This window comes from Cavia porcellus, unplaced genomic scaffold (genome assembly GCF_034190915.1).
Source record: "Cavia porcellus strain 051 isolate PalLab524CR breed Dunkin Hartley unplaced genomic scaffold, mCavPor4.1 scaffold_6, whole genome shotgun sequence".
In the NCBI taxonomy this organism is placed as follows: Eukaryota; Metazoa; Chordata; class Mammalia; order Rodentia; family Caviidae; genus Cavia; species Cavia porcellus.
Genome location: NW_026947489.1, coordinates 15,166,838 through 15,193,035, shown reverse-complemented (window position 1 = coordinate 15,193,035; position 26,198 = coordinate 15,166,838).

Below are 26,198 nucleotides of genomic sequence, written 5' to 3'. Positions count from 1 at the left end.
CCATTGTCTGTAAGGTTGGCACTATTTCTTTCAATACAAGGTATAAAATATGTATTCTAGGTCCCAGAGAAGCCAAGATGAAGAAGATGTTTTCTTGTGCCTAAGAAGCTCTTGGACTCTGATGGGCAAAATGGAAGGATCTTTTCACATTCTCAGAAGAGAGATGCACTCATTGGACTCAAATGTTAGGAGAGATTGGTGGCAATTAGACAGACAGACTCCATTATTTTTCAGTGTTCTGTTTGTAACGTCTATCTCTGTCCCTGCATGCCTTGCTAGGAAAATCAAAAGGTAAATCGGAAACAAATGGTGTAGAATCAAAGGTCATTGTTCATTAGAAGGAAGGAATTTATAGATTAGAAATGATCGCCCAGAGAGCAATTCCAAAATGATACCTAGTAATAATGTCAGAGAGGATGAACTGATCCATTACACAAGGCTGGTGTCCTTTTGAAATAACACCTGTGATATCTAGGTGGAATTAAGAACAAGGAGGCCAGGCAGACAGTTTAATTTTACCTGGGTTGATTTCACTTTGTAAAGGCATAGGAAAGTTTTATCCAAATAAAATAGCATTTAAATTACAAAGACACTAGACAAACAGCCTTCTACCCAATGAAACTGATATTGCACTGCTAGAAATTATGTTCTGAATCTAACTTCTTGGAGTTGATGCTTTATTTGCCAAGTCGGAAATCCAGGATTCCAAGGCTAATTTACAGGAAGAAAAAAGCCAGAAGAGCAGTGTGAACTACAGCGTGGGATCTGCAGTCTGAATTCAGGCCCTCTCTGTGAAGCAAGCTCAACTCCTGGGCTCTAAGTGTGTGACATGGGGTGAGTCCAAGCTTCTATGTTTGTGTAGCTAAAAATAAGGATACAGATGGCAATTTCAGCACCATCTAAGTAGGATAACACAGGAACAGAGAACGTTTACAAAACATTTCTGGTTGCCAGATATTATGTTAATCATTTTATGTGTATTTGTTTAACTCATAGCAACCCTTGAAACTCTGTTTCAGCTGAGGAAAAGGAACATAGACGGCTAACTTGCAGGAGTCACACAGCTAGGGCACACCGAGAAAGCAATGGAAGCCCACCGAGCCTGCGGCAAAGTTGCTTGCAAATGATATATGCATGGGGCTACACACAGTAGGCATACTCAAGACAGAGGAATGGGGAGCCAGCTCTGTAGCTCCCCTCTCTCACCTTACAGCAAGTCATAATCTTAAGAAACTCCAGAAGTTCCTTCTCAGTCTTGGAAAAGGCCTTCCACAGGCAAACAAGAGGAAACCATAAATCCTCTACACTGAAAAAGACATGTTCACTTTATAAAGGTAAATTCAATTTCAACTCTAAAGTATGAAGAGTAAAGTATGAAAAGTCAGTGTAAGCCAAAGAGGAGAGGAACCCAGACCACAGCAGGCGTGGGGTGTGTGGGGCAGGATTAGGGGCGAGGAGAGAGGCAGCCACGGCGGGCGTGGAGGTGGGAGGCAGGCTGGGATCTTGGGGCAGGTCTTGCTCCAGGAAATACTGTATTTTGAAGAAACAAGGTCTAGACACAGCGTTCCACTGGTGGCTGCACATCTGCAAAATGGAGTGCAGGATGCATGGATTATCGTGCACTTGCACAGGAATTTCTGTTTGTCCGCAATAAAGGAAAAGAGAGAAGGAAATTTGTTTCACACCTGGCATTTAATTTAGAAAGGATTGCTTTTCTGCCAGAAGGAAAAGCCATCTGACCTTCTCTGAGTCTCAGCTGTGCTTTAGGGATCTCACAACAACCAAAGAGCCTTAGGGAAACTTGGTGTATTGTTTTTCAGTGTGTTGTGCATATGTGACGCACACGTGTGTTCACTGCCACTTTTATGGGAGAAGTGTCAAACACTATGGGCGAGAAGCACCTTAAGTATACCTAGCTCAGCCTTTAAGTGTCTTTCTTTTCCCCAACAGCTTCCTCACAGCTGACCTGCACATCCGAGGAAACGCCACAGCTGCACCTGCCATGCGTTTGGAATTCATCTTGCTCTCTGGATTTGCAAAGTATGAGAAGTTGTAGAGAGCAGTTCATTCTGCTAACCCAACAGTAGAGGTTTACTGTGTCTGAGCTAAGGTCTTTGTGCTATAGAACACCCTTTCCCTCCAATCTGTACTAAATTTGCAAGATTAATGGAAAGGTCCCAGGGCATTTGGAGCATTCTGAGTTGTTCAGTGGAGCTCTTCTAATCGAATTATATAGCTATTGGCAACACTAGTGTCCAGTGGGAGGCAGAGGATGCTTTCATATCATATGAAAGGGAGTTTCTAGAGCAGGCAGCTACAAGAAGTGCTTTATTGGCTAGAAAGCTGGTTGTGTCATGCAAAAGGTTAAAACACTGATTCAAAACCGAATCAGTGAATACCTGTGTCTTCATCACCTTCTTGTTGCTAGGGCAAAAATACCTAATACTGGTATCTTAAAGGAGGAGAGATTTATTTTGACTCAGGGTTTTAGAAGTGTCAATCTGTTTGTGTTTAGCAGGCTCCAACACGAAAAGCCTCATGCAAAAAGGCCAGGTGGAAGAAGACTGCTCATACCATGGCCACCAGGAAGCCCAGCATGAAGGTTGCTGCAGGAGAAGGAGATGCACTCTTCCGGGTCACTGCCCCAGTGATCTCCTTTCATGACCAGACCCCACCTCCTGACTGTCCTAACTCACATCAGCTCTGAGTTCTCCAGTGGACTAATCCATGATGAACATAGCACCCCAGGGTCTACCACCCCACCACCAAGCACACGAGGCTTCTGGGAAATATTATAGATCTAAGCCTTAACAACCCAAACCATAAAAAACCAAATGAAGCAGCGAAACAAAGCAGATTTTTTTCTTTTCTTTCTTTTTAATGTCTTTCTTTCTTTCTTTCTCTCTCTCTTTCTCTCTCTCTTTCTTTCTTTCTTTCTTTCTTTCTTTCTTTCTTTCTTTCTTTCTTTCTTTCTTTTTTGGGGGAGGAGAGGTTTATTGATGGGACAGTTACCGACTGTTGTCCTTTGTGTGACCCTCATTAGAAATCCAGCAGCGTGTAATAGATTCAGTAAGTACTAAACACTATATTCTTACACATCTGCTCTCTCCTGTGTGACACTTCCTAATCTTTGTTTTGATCCGCACTTTTTAAAGTGTGTATACATAGACAATTATGCATGAATGTATATAAGTACATTATTTTCTATATTTACACGGGATACAGAGTGACAGTTTGATGCGTCTATATATTGTGGGATAATTAAAGTTAATTAAAGTATACATCACTTTGCCTTATCTTTTTTGTAGGTGAGAAAATCTAAGATCCACTCTTTTAGGCACTTTGAAATATATATGTTCTTCACTATAGTTACTAGGCTGTGTGATAGAAACTAAGTCTTCTTGTCTTATTTATGTTTTCAACATGATCAAGCTAAGAATTTCTTTTGATAAATGAAGTAGACTATTGTAGCTGCTAACTAGTATTTTATCGTTTTCGTAAGTGTACCAATTCTTTTTTTAAAAAATATTCTTTTATATAAAGAGAGTTGTGCATTCAAAAGAAAGAGAAGACTGCATTTTTGAAATCATTGCTTTTTCTGTATTGCTGGATGATGAGAACCAAAAGAAAAACCCTGGTTAGCAAAAGTCAGAGATGAGCCTCTGGATCTGCAGAGTAGGGTATGGAGTGCCCAGCGGGTGGGAGGTAAAGTGTTGTGTTGCAACATTGGGGAGACTGACTTTCTGAGGGAGGCTGCAAGAAGCAGATCAGTGCACCCTGGGTGAAGGGACCTTAACTAGACAGGCAAGAGACTGGGGTTGCAGAACATACTTTTATCATGCACCATAGCTAACAGATGGTCTTGCAGAGAAAAAAGTGCAATGTCTCATTCTAAGTCACTTGATTTCCTGTTATTTGAATCCCAAGTCTTCAATACAAATCTCTAAACTTGCAAATACTGTGTGTGATGTTTGGAGGAAAATAAGAAGAGAACCGTAATGCCCCTGCATTTTGCCATGAAATAAGGGTGTTGGTAAACCTCCAAGATCCGTAGTCGGGATTAAGCTAGAAAGAGCATTGGATTTCCCACCGAGTGGTGGGTGGTAAATTTGGGGCAGGATTATTTTATTGTCACTGGAGAGAGTAACTCTTTGAATTGCATTCAGAAGTCACTCGAGAGACAAATGTTAAGAACGTTGGGGAACTCTTCAAGGCTGTTGTCAAACCACTGGTAGCTTGCTATTGGCCACAGGGCAGGCTTTGTATCTTGCATCTCAGGAGCCCCGTTCCCTGATATCTCCTGTCTTGGTATTTGGTGTTCATTCCACATGGAAGAGCATCTCTGATTCTGATCCTAGAAACCATCTGTGGATGCTGAGAGATGCAAGATTCCCTTGGTGAGCTATCAGCAGCCTTTCCTCCACACTCCCAGTGCTTTGGACAGATCGGGACTGTGACACTGAATCCATCATGGCGTGGTTATCTGTATCTGATTCACAAGTCCCTGAAGTTGTCCACAACTTGGTGTCAGGGTCTGATTTCCATGACTTTCCAGTATTTTGTATAGTACCCAGCACGGAGCAGACTCAAAATCTGTGTGTCGAACAGAGAAATGAATGAGCGCAGAAGCAGCTGCTATGTCCCTGCTGCACAGGAGAGGTGAGGCCGACACACACACACGCTGTGCACACTCAAGTGCAGTGTTTGCAGCAGGGAAACAGCAGTAACAAAATGAGCAAAACAAACAGCCATGGGACCAGTCATGTTGGAACAAACTTTCCCCCGGAAGGAATTCTTCCACCTGTTAGTCTAATTTATTCTGGACACAAAGGAATGAAAGCAGGTCTCTGAGCATCTATACAAAGCATCAGCAGAAGGCCATATCTGTCACTCTACTCCAAGAGAATCCCTGAGCCCTCTGTCGTGAGGCCCGCCACTGTTCACTGTTTCAGGTTTCTGACAACTTCTGTTCGGCAGTTCAAGACACAGCAGTTTAAAAATAATTTTGAAGACAAGAATCTGTTGGCGTAGGATATTGACAGCAAAGAGAAATGATAGCTGTCATCTTATTGAGATCTGGGAAGAGACATAAAAATATGAAAACAACCAAAAATTAGACTTAAGAATTCAGTTTTCTCACCTGAAGCAAAGCTTTAAAGTTATGAATGTTCCTGGGCAGCCGTGTTGGAATGCTGAGCTCTAGGGACACCTGGCAGAGAAGAGAGACTTTGGTCACAGTTTTCCAATCTCTGCTTCTACTCTGTTGCTCATTTCCTGTGTGATCTGTGTCAAGTCAGGACCCTTCTGAGACCTAATTTTTTAATTTAAAATAAGGGGATGCAGAAATCCTTCCTCAAAGAAGATTTAGAATATTAGGAGGATGGAAATTATCAAGTTAAATTAAAATATATTTTCAACAACAAAATGATTAAAAATACATGTGTCCTGGAGGAGGAAAGACATGAATACAATTCTTATGGCTCCATGTATGCATACCTTGCCAAACATAGCTTAGGGAATTAGAGCCAGAAGGGTTCTGGGGCATGAACTTGGTTACATTCTTAATCCTACAGATGAAAAAACAGAAACCCAGAATATAAATCTCCCCAACAGAATGAGAGGATATTTGTATAAGCTTTTTTAAAACCTAATTTCCTTTATATAAACTAGGTCAGCAAGAATGTACTTATAAGGGAGACTCATTATAAGGAAACTTGCTATCACAGCAGAGGCCTCAGAGACCACCTGCAGCTTGGTATAGTGAATCAGACAGGAGTTTAGTACACAGCCTTGCTTGGTGCTAAAATCATGGATCTTAATGTATACGACCCATCGCTTTTTTATTACATCCCATCGTATGGTCAGAAATTGGGCTTGGTTCTTTTGCATATGCCAGCTAACTACTGTGATTTTATTTTTCATATCCTATGAGGTAGAGATTATAATCCTAGTTTTCTTTGGTTTTGCTTTCCCAATGAGGAAACTAAAGGTCATGATATTTTTTAACACAACCTGCTCACAGCACTGTCATTAAGTAACAGGGACTGGCCAGGATTGTGAGAGAAGTACTTAAATCGGTCTGTGTCAAAGAAAATAGATTACTAAACACTTGCTATGTGTGAGATCCTGCTCTGTGCTAGAGCAATATTTGTTTTTTTCCATATTGTTTATCAAGATATCCCAGCAGTGACCAGCACTGTGAAAAAGAACAGCCCTAGGATGAAATTAATGTGCTGCAGTTTCTGGGCCTAAGCTCATGGGAAGACGAACTGGAAAAGCTCTTTCTTACTTTGATTAAGAAAAGATGTGCTCAATTCTAAATACTGACCCTCCATTTTGTAGGCAAATGGAAATCTCCAAATACAAATTTTCATACTTAAATAAGTAAAGATGCGGAGCAGTCCCTGTAGTTTCAGACTTTAAAAATATTTGTCATACTGATTCATAGTTTGATTCAAGATTATTTTATTGTGACACGTGTTTTCTTTCCAAATGCCTTCCAAACTTTCAGAGTCATTTCTTGGTGCATTTTTAAATGTACTTGAACACACAATGCCTCTCTCTGTTCTCTGGTTACTTTCATTCATATTTGAGTTTGGGTACACTTTTCTCAGCATAGAATACTACCATCCTTAAATTCTTCCATTATTCAAACTCTTATGTCTTTTGAGCTCCCACTAAAATATCTCTTCTTCCATGAAGTGCATTGAAATAAGGGAAGAAAATGGGTAACATTTTTTTTTTTATCTCCAGCTACACTAAGAAGACAGTATGTGTCAACTAATTTAATTCTCTTAAATATTAATTGTCTGGCATATAAGCATAGAGGGAAGATGAGAGAATGTCTTAATTTAAGTTCAGAACTGCAATATTACAATAACAAGGGTTCTAAAATACTGACATTAATATGTACTCTTCTTATATGTAATGAGACATCTCTGTAGAATAGACTTAGTCATGTTGGCTAATTCTCTCTGTCACATATTGCTGAGGGAATACTGTCACACATACCTAGACAGCTGCATCATCAGAAATAAATAATATTCAAGCTCTGTTGTACATATTTCAGGTAAGCCAATATCTTCAGTTTTAGAATATAGAAATTTCCTGAGATTATGTTCACATCTCTAGCCCAAAGTTGTCCATTCTTACAAATTCAAAAATGGTGATACCTCTTTGGCAGGTAATATTCCAAAAGTGAACAAAGATTGTCCTTGGAAGGATTGGAGAATGGCTAAAAAACTTATAATGGGACTTGGGGATGATTAAGTGCAGGAGAGACTGTCCTGATTTTGTAAATAGAGTGGTTTTGAAGGCTGAACTAAGGCAGAAGAGACTAGTTCATTAACTCGCTAATGTTGGATATTTGTTTCTTAATAGAGTTGTCTTCACTAAGAAAAGGTTATCTAAGGGAGTTTACGAAAATGTTTTCACACTGAGCACATGTCAGTTCTACCTCATCCTCACTGGTCCTTCTCCTAAGACTTCATTCACCTTTTTTCACTCAAATGAAGAGTCAGTGGTGGTCAAGCCGGGTCCTAGGTCTGCACTGGACCCATCATGTTGGACCTTTAAACAGCATTACACGTGATAGTCTTTCCTGAGCCAAAGGCCAGTTGGAAAAAAGATGTCTTTTCCTCCATCAGGAACATGAATACTTTTTCAGGGGGAAGGGAAGAGTGCTGTAACCATCCTCCAGAAAGCTTCCTCTTACGGCAGATGATGTAAAGACAAAGACTTATTTTAGAGGTTACAGTTTGCTTGCAGTTTTTGCTGAGCTCCAAGTGATTCATGTGGCTGCAATTTCTCCTTGCACACAGGATTGTTGCTGAGGAGGTATTGGGATGGTGAGCAGCCTGGATTTACTTAGGCTAGACCAACATTTCTGTGTTTTCACGTGCCAACATGTCACTGGGGATCTTGTCAAAATACAGGCTTTCATTTAGAGCATGGGACTGACTACCAAAGGTTAAATTTTATTTTATTTTAAGGGAAAAAGACAAGCTGCCCTGATGTGTGTGCATGCATTTGTGCATGCATGCGTTTATGCATGTATATGTGTGTGTGCCTCTGTGCCTCTGTGTGTGTGTGTGTGTGTGTGTGTGTGTGTGTAGTATCTTGTAATTAACCAGCAGTTCTCAGTAGTCTTATAAAAAAGAGTAATTTTCAACATGAACAAAATTGAACAATTTGAAGGACTAGGATGTCTCCAAGAATTACCATTCCTGGTCTGGAAATTCTATAAAACCAATTATTTTTTATTAAATATCCTCTGCTTGAGGTTTGGTCTAATCTGAGAGATTTGGAAATCAACTGATTTTCCTAGTTTCCCTTAGTTTTGCTAGAAGCCTTTGCTATGATTACTTTAGGGAAGATTTATTGAAAGTAAATTCCTAAATTTTAAAATAATTTCTGTGTCTGTGCGAAAACTGATTAAAATTGAGATTTGCTTCCATTATTTAAGCAGGAATTTTTCTTGATACGGAAGCTGGAGACCAGAAGAGAATCTGCCATTGTCTGCCAGATCTGTGCGTTGTAACTTAATTACCAGCATGATATTTTCAGAAGATGGCACTTTTGGAAGGCGATTGAGTCTTGGAGACTGTGATTAGCGCCTTTTAAAAGAGCGTGGGCCTCTTCAGTCATTTTGCTCCTCCACCGACTGCCCTGTGGAGGAAAAGCACTTGTTTCCCTCTGAAAACGCTGTGGTGAGGCTGGGATGGATGCAGGGCCAGGCATCACCAGACCCAGCCTGTGCGCGCCTGGATCTGGGGCTTCACACCCTGCAGACCTAACACTAAATTTCTATTCTTTTTTTTTTTTTTTTTTTTGTCTTTTTCCTTTTTATCGGTACGGGGGATCGAACTCATGACTGCCTGCTTGCAAGGCAGGTGCTTATGCCGCTGAGCTAAACCTCCAGCCCCCTAAATTTCTATCCTTTATACTCACACATGCGTAGAACTTCTAAAAAGTTTATGAGAATCAATAATATAATGCATGATGAAATGAATAGCTACTTTGAAGAAAAAGAGACACTAAGGTACCCAGTGTTGACTTCGTAGCATCATATGTGTAATCTAGCAATACTATTATTCTTTGTTCAGAGTGATTTTAGCCTAATTTGTTCTTTTTAAATTTCAATATACATAAAAGTATGAACAGCTATTTTGAAGATAATGAGAGACATTATGGCAGCCATTGTTGACTTCCCTATTGTCTGTTCCCTAAAATGCCTTCATCAACCTGTTCTGATCAGTTTTATATTATTTTGTTTTGTATGAATTCATTGTATGTGAAGATATGGACAACTATTTAGAAGAAAACAAGAGATAATATGATAGACAGTGAAGATCTCCAGTGGTCTTGTTTTGAAATAAGTGTCTCTTACATTGTTTTCTTACAGTCTGTTTTGTTATGTTTAATTTTACCCTCTTTAAAAATAAAATAAAATAAAATAAAATAAAATAAAATAAAATAAATTACACAACCCAGGGTGTTTTGTTAAAGCCTTGAAAACAAAGTAAGACCAAGAGAAGCTACAATAATCCTACTTTAAAACCTTTTCCTTCATTGTGAGCCAAAATACAGATAAATATCTGGTCACTCACTGGGCAGACTGCTTCCTGATTTCATTAATTTTGGGAGAAACTTAGCTACTTTGATCATTTGGCAATGACTAAGGAAACTGATACACAGTGTCTGAGACAATGCACCTAAAATATATTTAGACATAGTTGTGTTTTTGTGTATATTTGATAAATTCTGCTGTTCCTGCTCTGTAGAATTGGGAGGCATAGAAAACAACTTACATTTTGCCCTACAAGACTCAATATCCTCTTGACAAAAATTTCAAAGTGCCAGTTTTTGTTTCAATTGTTCCATCAGGTACCCAACATTTTTGCTAAGGAATTCCAGGCTCTGGGTTTGCCTTCAGTTGATGGTCTGTGTGTGAAAGTTAAGTGTATCCACCTGTTTTATTGAGTGGCCATGGGAAACGTTTTGTACATATGTTTTTTGCGGGGGAGGGAGAGAAGCAAAGACATTTATCTTAGCTTTCTGCTTCCTATGATGACCTGAGGCTTTCGTTTTAGTAAGGAATTCCTCTCTTGGCAGAGAAGGAAAACAGATGGTCTATCTTTAAGTACATAATGTATGCTTCCTCCACATGATTTTTAGACAGTATAAAGTATGATTAAGGGAAGTGAACTCATGCTGTGAAAAAAAGGCAGTAGGGTTGGGGTGCCTGGGATGGCTTCCATATGTGACAAGGTGATGGGTTTCCCCGATCCCCGCTGCCACCTTCATCCTTGCAGGATTTGTAAGAACAATTGTTACTCTGAGAGAGACCATATAACTCCAGTCAGTGAGCGGCCAGTTTATATGACTCAGAAGAGATTTCCAAGAACACTGTGAATAAGTCACTAATAGAGTTTTAGGTAATTCTGACAACCTCATTGGAAGTCTTATGCAATATAAACTGCTTAGGAGGGAATTTTCACATTCCTTCTCACGCTTACACTGAATACAAGGCTATTGCTCAATATGTTGGCTTAAAAATATCTTTCCACAGAATATGTAGAATCATTATAATATAGGTTGACAATTATGATCCACCTTACCTAAAGACAACTATAAATTTTCAGGAAATGTCATCCATAGTTTTAATAAATATATATCCAACATAGTATCAGGTGAGGTTCTTTGGAAGCTAAGATCCAAACTTAGAGTTGCACAAACAATAGAGTCTTTATTGACTCCCATGTTTAGAGACACTTAGGAAACGCAGATATAATCTGGTTGTCTTTGCCATATTTCTTTGTACTTCTCTTGGTAGAACCTTCCCCCTGTATTAATGGGAGCCTCAACATTAATAAGAAGGCAGAAATGCTCATATTTGGGCATTCAAATTTTCAGAGTCTGAGACACAGGGTTCCTTCTGGAAAATCTCTCAGACAAGTGAGAAAAACCATTCTCAACAAATGTCTGCTCCCCTCCCTCCCGACATGTTTCCCCTCAGACCATGTGGAATTCCATGAACTTTTCTTTGTTTCAGAGTCTGAAACCCAAAGTTCATTTTCAAACCCTTGTCACTGGATTAGGAAGAGATTTATGGCATTTTATGGGCTACTTTTCACAGAGCAAAAAGTGTACCTGTCAACCACAGCAGGTCTAGCTGACTTTTCAGTCATGCACATGAGCCCCTAGAAGAATTTTTTTCCTGCTTCTTTTGCTTGTGTTCTTAGGTTAGTTCTGGAAGTTTATAGCAACATCCAAACTTTATAACTTTACCTAGCTTCAGTGAGTGTGTGTGTGTATGTGTATGTGTGCATGTGTATGTGTGTGTGAGAGAGACAGAGACAGAGACAGAGAGACAGAGAGAGACACAGACAGAGCAACAGACAGAGAAAAATAGAAATATACAGAGAGAGAGACACAGAGAGAGACCGAGAGGGGGGATTTACAGTTTTTATACATTAAAGAACTTCCTTAGCCATTTGTTCCTCCAAGCTCATGCTGACTTTGTCCAATTGAAAGCTGAAGTGCAGAAATTCAACTCTTAGCTGAAATTCCAGAGTGGTTAAAGTCTTCTATCCTTTATACCCTAGTTTTCATCATAAACAGACAGCATCATCTAGAGAAGTACCTGCAAACATTAAGAGTCATGTTCATCTCAGACAGCAGCCTTTTCTCTCTGGGGCTCCTGGACTGGCACTCGTAACTTAAGCACACAGATCCACTGACTAAGGACACAGGGTGTGAGGCAACTGATTAGGTATAAACTAAAAACCTGTAGAATCTACATGTGTGTTCACAGGCACATGTTGGTAGTTCATACCACGCCTCTCACAGTGTCACATAAATTGCCATGGAGAATGTGTTCCTTTAGTTAATTTATAGGATATTCCAAACTTAAGCAAGAGTTAGATTTTTTAAACATATTGTTTGAAATTGAGTTACAAGGTACTTACAATGACAGGCACAGATAGAAAGCATGGGGATATGACATATTCCTGTGGGCTTCTTTCAACTGAGATAGAATTAACTTTCAGTAGCATGCACAGATTCTAAGCACAGTTTAATACGTTTTGAGCAATGCTTCCCGTACATCCGTGGCAATGCAAATGAAATATAAAACAATTGCTATCAACCCAGAGTGTTTCTTCAGGCTTCTTTTAGCCCATCTGCGTGTTACATGGTGCTGTTGTTTGGATCCGGAAAGTGACTTCAGGTCCTGTGTGGTAAGGGCTTGGTCCTTATGTGGGCCAATAGGAGGTGGTAGAACCTGATGTAGAGCCCAGAGGGAGAGTTTTGGTTGACAGGAGTGTGCTTTGAGAGGAGCCTGTGGGACCTGGTCTCTCTCTCTGTCTGTCTCTGTCTCTTTCTCTCTGGATGCCGTGAGAAGAGACCCAAAACCTTCACTTTTGCCATGTCTTCCCATCATGATATTCTCACTCAGGACAGGCCCAAAAGAGATGGGTCGACTACGTACTGGCCACTCCAAATCTGTGAGCAAAATAAATCCTTTTGAAAATTTGCATATTACAAGCATTGTGCTATTTGGAATGAAAACTAACACACATAGGCATCTAGTCTTCTTATTTCTACCGTCAGAAAGGAGATAGCTCTTTGTCAATTTAAGAGGAGTGGATTCATATGATACTCTTTTATGCTTGGCTTCTTTTGAACTGCATTATGGTTTGGAGAATCATCTGTATCAATACATGCATCAGTATATGATTTTTTATTCCTGAATAATATTCTACGCTATGATTTCATCACAATGTGCTTATATATTTTCTTCCTAATAAGCCTTTGAATTGGCTGTAGCTTTAGGGCACATCACTATTATTTCCAGTTGCTGAGATTACTGTATGTCTCTTTTGCCTTAAAAGCACTCATCTTCTGGAACCTATTAAAAGTTTCTTCAATCCTGAATCTTCAGTAGTACCACCCACAGAAAATTAAGTTTTTCTTATTCTGGTGTTTCTTTTTGCTATCATGGAAGCAAAAGTCCTTTGCATCCTATGTACCCTATTTGTAAATTAAATTCCTCTCTAAGCGTTGTGTGTCTATAAGTGTGTGTCTATGTGTGTTTGTATGTGTATGTATGTGCTTTCCAGAAGTATAGAGAGTAACCTATTCATGTGTATCATAATTGGGTATGCAGATATGAACATTTTACTGAAATTAGAGAGGAAATGGAAAGAGTATCAAAAGAAAGAATGAAGGTGGTGTACGTCCACATCAGAGTAGTAGACCAAACAAACACAGAATATGAAGCTTTCCTGGGAGACCATCTCTGGACATGGAGAATAAATGTATGTTCATGACCAAACCTTTACATATTTTACTGAAACACATTGAGTTATTGCATTTCAGTGTACCATATTTCCTCACTGGGAGAGTAAAATGGATCCTGGAAAAATAATCTGTCTGGACAGAGGCTGGACCTTACCTAAAGAGGGTGAGAAATCTGAATGTCACAGAATTTGAGTATCCTGGGCCTCTCTCATAGGAGGAGTAAGAGTTCATTACAAGACAAAAACATTCTCTCACTGGAGGAGGTAGACATGAACAGATTTCCAGTAAAATACATAAATGCCTTCCCTGGTCAATCTTTCTAATTATTTTGGCTTTACAGTAAATTTTGAAAATCAACTGTACAAGTTTTGAATTACTGAAAGCTGGGAGAAATAATCCAGAGAACGAGCTCCAAGTGCTTACCAGGGAAAAATGAGTGATGACCTGCAGGGAATCTGAAAGAGAAGAAGTAGAGAAGCCCAACATGTAAGCTAAAAATAGCCACACAGAGCCAGAAGGAGAAATTGCCCTTCCCCAGGGAGATTAAAGAAAAGCACTCCCTGGAGAATGAAAATTCTGACATTTGGTCACGTATGGGCAGGAAGTTTATTTTCAAAACAAATATCTTAGGGCTTTTATTCCTCCTGGAGCAAAAGGTGAACTTACCCTAACCAGCTGTGGTCTTATTATATTTAATTTGTGTTCTTTTATTCATGTAATTCTCAACAATTAAGGATACTTTGCTCTATGTCGTCAATAGTTGAAATAATTTGCAACTGTTTTTGAGACAGAGGAGGGAGAAAAATAACATTGATTCACTAGAGGTATAAGGAAGAGAAGATGACATTTGAGAAAAGTGGGAAAAGTAGATGTCCTGTTTGAAGATGGCTCTGTTGTTTTTCACCAAGTTCTTGGTAGCCACTATGGTCCCTGCAATAGGACATTTGTGAATAAATGTATGAATGACTTGTCTGCTACCCAACATGGAGAATACAGGTATTTGGAGGTACAGAATTGTGTTATGGTGCTTCTGCTAAAGGCGCAATGGTTTTTTATAATTTTGACATTTCTCATATTCTGTAAATCCTACAGGGGCAGGAGTCATGGTGTCAGATGCATTCCCTTGACTATGAATGTATCTCAACCTTTTCTGGTTAAAGTGTCATCCAGGTGACCCAGCCTCCCTTCACATAACCACTAAATCTTTCGAGTCCTTTTCTCTCCTTCTATCAAAGATGACTTTCTAGCAAGGCGTGTGGAGGGGCCTAGCTGCTCTGTGGAAGCTATAGAAAGAACGGCCTTGACTGAGTGCATGGACTCCACCACTGTCCGGGGGCCTGTCGGTCTGTCATGTGCCATCCGTATCTGCTGCCTTCTCTGTCATCTGCTAGGACACATATGGAACACATGTGAAACATGGAGCAAGGCTGTATTGCATTATGTCACATTAAGTTCCCCTTGCCTAGTACTCTAGACTTAATACATCTTAATGGCCGTGGTGACTCACATAGGATACAGCTCTGATGAACCAATATAATCAGCAGTGTTGCTTCTATCACAAGAACTAATCTCTCATCTGAGCCAAAAAGTACAGAGGCCAAAACTTTTAACAGTTACTTGGTGATATCCCACTCTCTAACATCCATTATTCACAGGGCTAATTGGGCTCTGGAATGGACAGTGGCCAGGGGATTTTAAAGGAGTCACCCTTGACTATACTCAGACACTAAATAGTCCCTGCTTCCTTCAGGATTTTGGCCCAGAGGTGGCAGCGATGACTGAGTGCACCTTTGATGGCCTCTCTTCTGCTTGTCTTTTTAGCACAGTGAGTGACAGGTAGGTTTTTTTTTTTTTTTTTTTCTCTCTTGTCCTGGGTGAACTGGGACTGTTGGCTACCATTAACACACTGAGTGTACTCTGAGTGCTGTCCATTCTTGCTCCTTACAACAGGAGGCCTCACAGTCTCTTTACATGTAGGTGCCTGATTTGAATCCTCCAGACTGGTTCATATGAAACAAAGAGGTGACCTGGGCTTGAGGATATTCCAGGACTAAATGCAGGGCTTCAATGATTTCAAAGTATTATAACCATTAAAAGATGACTACTGTTTTCCTTTTCACGGAAGTCCACAAGGGTAACTATTTTTTCTTTGCACTTCTGGATTATTGCTGGAAGAAGAGTTTTAATAAAAACATTTTTGAATACCCTTTGAATCAGATGCAAGCTCACCTCATATACATTTTTAGTGGTAAAGGCAAAAAGTTTCTTTACTTTTATTTGCTTTAGGTCTATGGTACATATGCCACAGTGGGCTATTAGCTGTCACCGAAAGCCCTAAAAAGTTGGCCATCACTACTTTGGGCTATCACAAGATAATAAGAATGAAAATACTGACAAGGTTGAGTTTTTGGTAGGTCCCAGGGATATTCAGTGGGCTTAAGTATGACATCTGTGCAATATCTTGTTTGGAGCTCTTGAAGCTGATGTTTTTCTGTGTATCTGCATGTTGACTGAAATTTAATTCCTTTTTAAAATTTCTTTCATATGTTGGCAAACATCCCTATGCTTGCTAATGACACAGATGGGTGGGAAATCCTTTCAAAATGTGACATCCCCAAGGACAATTGGGACACTTGATAGGGAAGGATATTGATGGGAATGATTACAGATTACTCACACCAGCTCCAGAGAGTCTACTAGAAGCCAACAGCAGTGAGCTATTAGTGTTGAGTGTTCCGGTTGATTTTATCTGAGATGCTCTTCATGTGATATGGACTCCTGGAAACTGAGAGTGCCCCGCTCTCTTGATTCTCAGCTGCCAGAAAGAATAGATGCAGAGAGACACAACCAGAGGCATCAGGTTGCTAGGAAGAAGTGTCTTTATGCCTGGTTTTCATTTAAATTTAACTTATGACTTAGTAGCTTTGCTTTCCAAAATATTAACAGGAGATACACATGACCCTACTAGGGAAGCACATTAGCTGATCTATCAAGGGTAATGTGGTGTAACTTAAAATGGCAAGCCCTCCAAATTTGGTTCAGTTCCAGGCAGTGGTTATCTTACACTAATATTTGATCACTGCTATTGATCCAAATCAATGGTTATCACTTTGGCTGTCCATAATAATCATCAGGGAAGCCTTAGAAACTACAAGTTTCTGGTTCTATTCCAAGAGATTTTGTTTTAGTTGTCTTAGGATGTAAGCTAAGTGGAAGCAGATGTGAATTTACAATATGCAGTCAAGGCTGAGAATCACTGCTTCGAGCAGTAATGGGACTAGTGTTCCAGAGTTCAGTGTAAGACCTGAGGATAGAGATGCTCGTCTGCCAAGTTATTATACCTAGCAAAGGTCTAAAGACTATAAACTTGGTCCTAAAGGCACGATCATCTGTCCTCATCACCCATACGATTCTGGTTTTAGGTTAAAATTGTCGTGTCCTGGATAAACTGCAACAGTTAGCTACTCTATTTGTAAGGCCTGCAAAAGGAGAAGGAAGAAGACAGATTGGTTTAGAAACAGGAGTATGAACTAGTAGGAATAAAAATAATAACCCTTCCCAGGAGGGCCCCGTAGCCCACGTTGGCTGGATCAGCCAAATCCAATGTCACAGGGGTCAAAGCTTAGTGGAGAAATTTGACAGGAAGACTTGTGGACAGTGCTAACCCTTGCTGTCAGCATGTGTCCTGGCCTATCTACTCCCAGCTGAGGGTGACCCTTGGGGATTCAGGCTCACCTGCTTCGCAAGTTTCTCACTTGCTCTGCTCTCCTGGAACTTGGTTCTGTAGTCCAAAACCCTACAAGGGGAACCCCCGTTTCTCCCAAGCCCTGGTGATGCAGTGATACCCTTTCATGTCCATCATGAAGGCCTGTACTATGCTGTGCTGATCCTCTTCCTCATCCTCCCCACGGTTTAGGAGAAGACTGTTCCTCACATGTTTCCCAATCATTTTTTTCACTATTGAACTCCATCCTAGGAGACTTGAAAGGCTCTTTTCCTTAACTGCCACCTAATGAAATTTTAATGGGATAGATGTGCTTTTTATCTGTTTATGTGATGCAGAGCTTTACTGAGTCACAAGCCATTGTTAATCTGTTTTCTAGCTGCCCTCAAGAACTAGTTTTGTCCCCTGAGGAGGGCTATGACCTCCATGAAGAATTTATGAATGAGTGTTATTCTCTCATAGGATTGTCCATGCCCTTTTATCTTGCTCTGTTCATACCTTATCGAGGTATGAGATAGTACCTTAGCCCACCATAACATGCATCAGTCAAAGTCCTGCCAGATGGGGGGAGAGTCCAATGGGATATTTCACAGGAAGGGAATCAGTGCTAAGATGCCAGCGAAAGTGTTGAATGTAGGTTGACAGTGAATAACCCACAATTTTGGATCACCCAGTTTCTCTAGTCTGAGGGTCAAAAAAACACTGGCAAGAACAGAGCAAGCTGAATCGATGAGGTCTAACCTGAGATAGCTGTGTAGCTCAGCTGTTAGAGCTATCAATAAAGGATGTTTGCAAACTTGGGTCGGAGGTTCAAAGAGAAGTGTCTGGCAGTTCTGAAAAGTGAATAGATCAGGGAGCTTAATGAGAGGATCCGAAGAAGCATGGGCTGAGAGAGGCCTAAAGGGTTAAACTTTTGCTTCTGTCTCTCCTTACCCTTCATCAGACTCTAGGCCTCCGACAGGCTGTTCTTAGCTGGAAGACATAGGGTAGGAGCCCTCCTGAGGTACAGAGCAGGGCAAGAAGGACAAAGGGCAGGCCCTGAAGGAACCGGTAAACGTGGTTCTGGGAAATCTGTTCAAGTGGATGGGTACAGATTGACTGATTCTGAAAACTAACAGGTAGATGACATGTAGTCACGGTTGGTGAGAACTTGGGTTTGACATTTTCTCAGCCAGAAGATGGGATCCAGGAAGACACGATTCCCACCTGCCTTGCTCACTGGTACACCCATTCCTGGGCATGGTTCTGAACACAACTGTCACTGAATACAGGTGGGATAAATGACTTAAAATCATCTTTGTGTGTTTTTGCTTTGAAAAAGCATCAGGCTCTTCATGCCTGGATCCTTTCTTGGTTCAGAAGACTGTGCTCATCCTCTTAAATAAATGGACCTCAGACTCTCCTAATCTTCAGGCTATTTGAGCTGTGAAGATAAATCTGCATCTAGAAGTAGTTGTAGCTTAGGCTTAAACGGAGACACCCAGGAATCACGACTCATTTTGTGAACTTTATGTCCCAGAAAGAATCCAAGATTAGAGCCATTAGCTGACCTCAAAATTAATACATGCAATGATTCCTGAAGTCAGTTCAAAGATCATTCTCAAGTTTTCCCAAAATGCAGAATGGAGAGGCCAACTGGGCACTGGGAATAAGACATAGAAAGTCTTGGTGGTGAAGACAGAATATTGCTTCCTGGAAACAATGTTCCTTGGTTTGAATGGCTGTGGTAGAATACGACAGAATTCATGGCTTGAATGATAAACATTCATTTTTCCCAGTTTGGGATGGAAGTACAAGACTAGGGAGCTGGCACGGTGAGGTAAGCAAGACTCCTCTTCTTGTTTGCGATGGCCATTGTTTTGCGTGTGCTCCTGTGAAGATGGCCTTTCTTTTCATGAGGGCATTAATGCCATTTGGGAAGGCTCCACTCTCATGACTTGGGTACCGCTCAGAGGCCTCAGCACCAATAGCATCGCACTTTGTATTAGAGTCTCAACATATAAAATTGAACAAAGCATTTAAACCCTTTGATTAATCAAGTGTGTGTATACAGAAAGAATTATAAATTTTATATGTATATGTAATATGTTGTATATATTATGAATATAGAATATAAAACACATATATAGTATATTATACATATTATATAAATATACATATTTATACCTGAATATTATAGACACATGGCATATGCATAAATATATATCCTAACCAATTAATGGCAAATATAACCAATTAAAGTACAGTTGTAACTTTTAAAATAAGTACTGACAGTATATTAAGCCATAAAGAAGTTTTGATGCATGAAAAGCATTAATATTACACACATTGTTGTGCTAATAATAATTATACAACATTAGAAAGAAATAGTTAAATCATAAAGACTGAAACATTTAGAATAAACACACAACTACATAGTTATAAATCTCAAAGATTTAAAAATTGGTAAGAAAATATGATAAAAGTTCAATGATTTTGAGAAAAAAAGACTTTGACAAGACAAAAACTTTTAGGTATAAATTAAGAGAGAATAAGTCAAATAAAATATATTAAAATCATCTGTAAACTCTGAGAGAAAAGAATGATTAAACTTTAAAAAATAGCTGCTAAATGAAGTATATATTTGCAAAATATATGGCAGAATGCAGTTTATTATATATATTACATAACAAACTTTTTTCATTCCAAAGAGAAATAAAGTGATATCATAAACCGTTCTTGGGATCATTGCATATATTAGAATATTTTTATAATACTTCCTGAAAGTTATTGTAGGGAAGGAGAATAAATAAATCATGGGAGACATAGACTTCAGCTTTATACCTAAATTACACCTTGTTTCTAATGGAAAACAATTTAAAATTGGCAAAACATTAACATTCATTAGCTTGGGAACACAAATATATTTTACTTGTTAGTACTTTCTAAATTTTATTAAATAGTTCACAATCTAAATATTTTGAAACAGTGAAAGCACGCTAGCTAAGTCTGCTGTTGATGTGCGTGTGTGTGTGTGTATCTCCTTATTGCTAGATTGCATGACAATATTTCTTCCTGAGTAAGATTGATGCATCATCTTTCAAATGAATGAAAATTCCCGTTTCAATTGATCCAATTTGTCAAAATAAGTTAACATGTTAATGTGTAATTTATGTACATAATTTCTTGGCTCCAGGAAACATATCACATTGTTATATTTTTACAATGTACGATGCATAGTCATAGGACGATTAGGAAGTGGAATTTTATAATAAGCACATTCAATATTGAAGACAATGAATAAAAAGCTGATAGACATATCGTCAATCTCTAGCAACTTTAATCCACTTTTTAAAAAAGAGAAAAAGTGTGGTGTGACAGAATCAGAAACAAAGCTCAAACTTTAGTTAAATTTGCAGTGATGGCAAGGTCTGCTTTGGCAGCCATTATCTAAGGGGTTTTGAGCAGTAACAGAGAGCTCACCTCAGGTGGGTTCACATGGAGATGGCGGCTTTATTTCACTCCTAACAAGGCAGACAGTGTGGTTGTTGCTCCCAGCTTGCCTGACACCATGAAGCTCTTTAAATGTCTGACGTTCTACCAGGGTCAGAGTTATGCTTGCTCTTAGGCTGTAGACTACCTCGTAGGTCAGAGTGAGATAGAAGACCCATTTCTGAGCCAGTTATAGGGACTGGGACAGGAGTGCCAGTCACAGGAACACAGACAGGAATGCCAATCATAGGGACCAGGGCAGGAGTGCCAGTCATAGGGACAGAGGCAGGATTGCCAGTCATAGGGATCAGGGCAGGATTGCCAGTCATAGGGACGGGGCAGGAGTACCATAATAAATTTAGATGTACAGGTCAGAGTAGGTCCTGGTGGCTTAAATACTATGTCCTTCATGCCTTCTCTGTAGTTGTTTCTTCCACCCTTTTTGGTAATTTTGCTTTTGCATTTGCTGAAGGTCTTATTTTTCTTCTTGTTAATGCAGCTGTGGTGTGACTTCCCATTACATTGTAGGTTAACATTTAAATTTGGGCTTTGTCAACTAAACATGTGTGGAAAATGCATTAGTGCATGTTGAATTTTAAGCACCAAGGTAGACTTGTGGAATCCTGGGAGTATGCTCTGAAGTTATTTCATTCTGTTTCCGTTCTTTCCTCACTGCCTCTTACAAAAAAATTAGGAAATCCTTTGCAGAGGAAAAGTGGAGTTGCCCATAATCTTACCACCCAGAGAAAACTATTTTATATTTCTTTATGTGTTCTTGCAATGGACTTAAAAAACTGGAAATCCTCTATAATACTTATTTGGAGAATTAAATTCAACTTATGTAGCCTTCCTGCACATTCTTACAGAAATAGCGGAAGTCTCCCGAGCTTTTTATAAATGTTGGGTTTATTTTTCCTCTCCTTCTCTCTGCCTCCCGGGGACATGTTGGGACTCACCTGTTGAGTCAGCATTAAGTTCAGCGTGAGTAATCATGCAAACTGTGAGGGATTAAGGTTTGCTCCACAGGGTTTGGCTTGATTTCAACTCTGAAGTCTTAAATTGGGAGAGCGACCAGAGCTCACAGGTACTGACTGGCCTTGGTGACTAATGCAGAACCTTTTCTCTTGAAATCCTGAGACAGGGAAGGGTGGGAATGGAAAAGAATGTTTCCCCTGATGATCATAATGCTGGAAACTCTATGTCAGTGAGCTTCATTCTTTAGGCTAATAGCATCGCATCTGGCAAAACCTGACCTTTCTTCGAAGCAAAAGGTCCAGAATCTGTGAGCTATAAAAGTGCCACCCTGCAGTGCCAGGTTGAGAAACCGCCAAATGTGAGTTACACATTTGGCTGGGCACAGAGGTTTCAGACTGCACAGTGCCCCTGCCCATTGTCTTTGCCACTGCTCTGTAAGGAAGGAAGCCAGTGTTACCATGCATGGTCTGCCACACGTCCCTCTCCATGACTGCTGCTCTGAATAGCTGGAATGACATTAGAGTGGTCCCTCTGCTGCTGCTGGCTCCCTGAAAGACTGACCTGTTGTCATCCACTATATGATTAGTACTGTCTTTCTTGCATCTTTTCACTGAGTTTCTCTTCCTGGGAAACTACCGTAGTCTCTGGACTGATAATCTTGAAATGAGCTCTAATGAAATGTATTTCTTCATGGCCAGAAGTAGCAGTGTTTCAGTAGATATCACTCAACTTTCCTGCTGTGTAGATGTTAGATGGCATCACCAACCAGATGCTAGCAGGTGAACACTATGTTGTGAAGTTATGATTTTGGCTTTGGTTTTTGTTCACTGTCTCCACCCACTATCAAATATCTTAGTCTTTTTAAGCCTTTGTTTTTCTGCCCCTAAAATAATACCTGGGATTCTTACCAAATGGACTTGTATGAAATTTAAGTAAAATAATTATTTAAAATACCCATAATTTCTAGAGCCTGGGACATGCTCAGTAAATATTAGCTTTGCCTGCCATACATAACTCTTTGTGACTTAGTGACCATAGCTCTTTTATATTATTTACAAAGAGAAAATGTAGCTTTATATTAATAACAGAGCTCATATTAGAAAGCTAAAGAGAAGCTAAGCACGAAGCTTCCTTTAAGTCCTAAAAATGAATTCATTAGATACGTTTTTCTTAATATTTCAAAAGTACATGGGTAGTGCTCATGTACAATGGGTGAATGCTGGCTCTGTTACCACTAAAAGAGAAGTCAGGGTCCCCAGGACATGAAGAGCCATGACGTGCCACATCAGGTAGCTCCCAGCTTCTCACTGTGTGAGAACACAGCAAGTCAAAAGAAGCATCCATTGAGTTCTGAAAGCAAAGTCCCACTGCTGTTCCAGGACGCCAATGTGTAGATGATGGTACCAGAACACCCAAAGGAGTAAAAACCTCCTTACTTCCAGCTCCCACTGGTTTTGGGAGGGCCTTTGACGCTGGCCATGTTTTGGTAGTAAGAAGAAAGCCTAGTATGAAAGTCATGAACATCTACACCTAGTAATATCTGAGTGTAAAGAAGGCTTGAAATATCAAAGATAATAAAGTTGAGGTCTGACATGAGGAGGCAGAAGAAGGCAGTGTATTGGTAAGCAGAAACATCACAACACCACCCAATATTTGAAGGCAGATTTATGTATGTCGATGGACACTGATGGAGGTCATTCCCAGAATATCAGGTCCCCATCTCTGGCGGTCCAGGGCTTATATAAGATAAGCAAGCAAAAAGTGCAGAGGCAAAATGGCTTGTCAGTTGAGCATTGGTTTATATAATGAGCATCACAGTGACCAGCCATTTCTAAGAGACAGGAGTGACTGGAATGGGAGCCAGAACTACTGCTTGGACAGCTACCAAACTGAAGAATAATGGCTGTGAGGGGAAAGAGCTACAGCGGGAGGTAAATGTCTTCTACCCTGTGAACTCATCAGCAAGCCAAAATCTACTTTCTGAAGAAGGTAGTTTGGGGTAGCTGGTGATTTGCATTCCATCCACAGCAAAGCTGGTTTCCACCTTGGCATGGTGTGATTGAGGGTCCTGCCACAGTCCCCATGCAGAAAGAGCACTCAGCTCTCGGTTGCATCCCTCTGGCTCTTCCACCTCAGGCTGTCACAACCAGACTGGGACGCAGGACACTTGGAGGGTCAGGGTCACAATGCAATCTTGTGTCTCTAAAATACTTTTAAAAACAAAGCATGTTCATCCCACTAGAGGTATAAATGCTATTTGGGGAATTTGATGAATTTCCTACTGCTGTAACAATACACCTCAGGTTTATGGACCACAGAACGTTAGGGAAGTCTAGGACAAGCATTTCTGAAACCTGCAAGGGCTCACCGTGTGCACCATGGCTGGTGGCTTGCTGTATCCTTAACATGGATGAAGGAACAGAAAGGCAGAGTGGAACAAGCCCTTCCTCCAGCCCTTGTATCACGGCCGGCCCTGTATTGTCTAAGATGGTGTAGCCTTCTAGACTGGTAACTTCCCAAACTCTCTTTTCTTTATATTATCACCTTAGGGGTTAAATTCTGACAAGAATTTTGGAGGGATCCATGTGGTCAAACCAAGGCTTCAAGTAAACATAGCCTGCTATGACTGATTATTGGAAACAGTGGTGGAAATACCTGAGGCTTCCCGGGAATCCCCATAGCACTGAGCACAATACTAAGTACGAGTGAGTAAATACTAGTACAAGGCTGTGAATAAAAACTCAGAGAAGAGTAAAACTCCAGGTATTAGGTCTCTTCCTGTCTTCAGATCGATGAGAGGGTGTGTTGCAAAACTTTCAATCTTAATATAAGAACTGTTGACCTTTTGAAGAATGAGTTTTGATTTTATGGCTTTATCTATTTTCATTTTCAATTTCATTGATTTCTACTTTAAATCTTATCAGTTTTTTCTCCTTGCTTTAGTTTTAAATTGATCTTATTTTTCCCGTTTTGTTAGATGGAAACTTACATTGTTGAATTAAGGTCCTTTTTCTTTTCTTGACTTTTTATTTTCTTTTTGAGAAAGAGTCTCACTGTGATTATCAGGCCAGTCTTAAACTCACAGCAATCCTCCTGCCTCAGCCAACTGAGTCCTGGGAATACAGTCATGTGCCATCCCACACACCCTTTTTCTTTTCTAAAGCATGAATTTACAAATTTCTGTCCTGGCATTCTTTTCACTGCATCTCACAAATATTAACAGGTTCTATTTTCATTTTCATTAAGTCCAAATATTTAAAAATTTGTTCTGAGTCTTCTTTGACTGTTGTGTTATTTAGATATGTATTGCTTAGCCTTCAAATATTTGAATATTTACTGCCAAGTTTTTATTACTGACGTCTAGCTTAATTACATTGGAAACATGCTTCATATTATTATTATTATTAATTTATTAAAATGCAATGTATAGTTCACAGTACTGACTATTTGAAGGTTTCATATAAATTTGAGAAGAATGTGTATTTATTTATTTTTATTTGTATTTATTTTTATACATATTTATTGGTGTGATGGAAGTGGTATTGCAGTATTGGTTAAGCGGTATTGGTTAAGGTTAATTGGCTGGATAATGCTACCTGAGCCCACTTTGGCTTTACTGATGCTCTTCCTGCTGGATGTATCAGTTTCTGGAAGAGGGGCGTGGTAATTTCAAGTTACAATAGCAGATTTTTCTCTTTCTTCTTGCAATTCTATCCATTTTTCCCCAGAAGTTTTGATACTCTGTTGCTAGAATCATATATATTAGGGTGAAATTAATATAGATATCCTAGTTTTGTCTCTATTATTGTTAACATGGAATATTTTAAAATTTTTTTTCTTTTAGTCTGTGTCTTTATATTCTAAGTGGGTTTCTTAATGATGAGGTATATTTGAGTCTTAAATTTTTATACTTCGATTAATATCTATACTGTTAACTATTTTCTGCCCTTTGTATTTGTTCTTTGAGTTTATTACTTTCTTTCTATCTTTTCTGGTTTTAATTGAGCCATTTAGGATTCCATTTTATCTCCTTACTTAGCATGACAATTAAATTTCTTTAAAATCTTTACTCAGCATAACTAGCAACACACAATTTAAACTCATCTAAGTCCACTTTTATTTACTTATTTATTAAATTGTTTATTTTGAGACAGGGCCTCACTGTGTAGTTCAGATTGACTTTGAACACACGATGTAATCCAGGTTAGCCTTGAACTCAGTGGTCCTCCTGCCTCAGTCTCCCCAGTATTGGAATTACATGCATGTGCCAACACACCTGGCTCAGCTGCATTCTTGGTAACATTATATCTTTCATTTTGCTTACTTGTATACTATGATGAATTGATAAATTGTTACTATTATTTTAAGCAGAATTATATTTTAGATCTACATAGAATAAGAAAAATAAGGTATTTGGCTTTACCAGTAGAACTGGTATAATTCTTCCTTTTGTGTTTTTATCAGGGCATTAGGGTAAATTTCCTAAAAAGGACCATTTTGTGTATAAAGCCCACACTTAATTATTGGAAGTATTTCTATTGATGAATTATTCTTTTTCATAGTAATTATTAATTATAAATAGTAATTATTTATTCAATAATTTACTTATTAATAATTTATTAATTATTTATCTTTATATTATACAATGTGTATTTACCAGGAAAATAAGATACCAATAAAATTAAGCATTAATATTTTAATACATAATGAATATTTAGAATAAACA